Genomic DNA, 1,229 nt, shown 5'->3' on the forward strand with positions numbered 1-1,229 from the left:
TGAGAATTGATCATAATAGATACGGATCTGAATAAGCGACTAGAACATGGCTGTTTGTCAAAAGCATACAATTTCGAACTCGCTTAAATGTACATTTGCTAAATGCGATAGCATGAACGCTCTTCGAAAACATATGTTCGAAAGTGCTAAATTTTGCATTGGCATGCATGGATTGGCATTGGTTGAACTTAAACTGTTTCATACTCAATCAATACTGCTGCTTTGTATGACTGAGCAGCAGCGTTGGCTTAGTAGTATCGATACCTAAACGAAATTAGAGGATGACTGAACACCAGCGCATAGCGTGCTGTCTTGCAAATACAGCCACCACAAGTGAACGATGCTTATAACAGCTCATACTGATCTTGACTCGGCAAACCTGTACTCCGAATGATCGTGCACGAAACTAGCAAACGCGGCAGTTGAACGGTTCCGAATGCATGAGAGCTCATCATTTATTGCAGAAGTCGTTTGACTTGTTGCTGAAAATCATCTGACTTGTTGCTGAAAGCCATTTGACTTGTTGCTGAAATCACGACGAATGTGGTAAAGGGTAATTTATCGTCTCGTATGCATGTATGTATGTATTTATAGCGCGTCTATCATTCAATTGCTTTGCTCACTGCTGGCTAGTTGTGAGGAATGTGCATACGTTCGTATGTATGTATGTATGTACATATCAATGCTTCATTTCAAACAAGCAAGTGTCGTAGAATTGTTTTTGAACTACAGTATCATCACTTCGGCAACACGTCGAACGCGCCTTCAGCAACAAACCAAAGGCGGCGATTTCACTTCTGCAACAAATCAATTTAGCTAACTGCGGCATCTTGCCTTCGCCAGTCTTCCACATAAGCTCTCATGCTTTCGGCAACCGTTCAAATGCAGTATCATGCTTTTGACAGTCGATCAAATACGGCGCTTTGCGCTGCTGTTCGTTCATCCCCCGTTTTTAACGTGAGTAGGCTTAAAGTCACAAAAGCAGCACCCTTTGCCAATGTCTGGTGTAGAGCCCATAAAAAACTTGAAGCCAATCGAAAGTGTGACCCTAAATTTTGTGTCCGATATGAAAAAGAATGTATCATATGCATTATTTCGGTTTTCAACCGAAACTGTGCATGTATGCATTACTTCGTTTTTTCCGTATGCATTATTTCGGGTTTCAACCGAAACTGTGCATGCATGCATTACTTCGTTATTCCCATATGCATTATTCCGGTTTTGAACCG

Source organism: Rhagoletis pomonella, unplaced genomic scaffold (assembly GCF_013731165.1).
Source record: "Rhagoletis pomonella isolate Grant_MI unplaced genomic scaffold, Rhpom_1.0 Rhpom_scaffold_00022, whole genome shotgun sequence".
Taxonomy (NCBI): Eukaryota; Metazoa; Arthropoda; class Insecta; order Diptera; family Tephritidae; genus Rhagoletis; species Rhagoletis pomonella.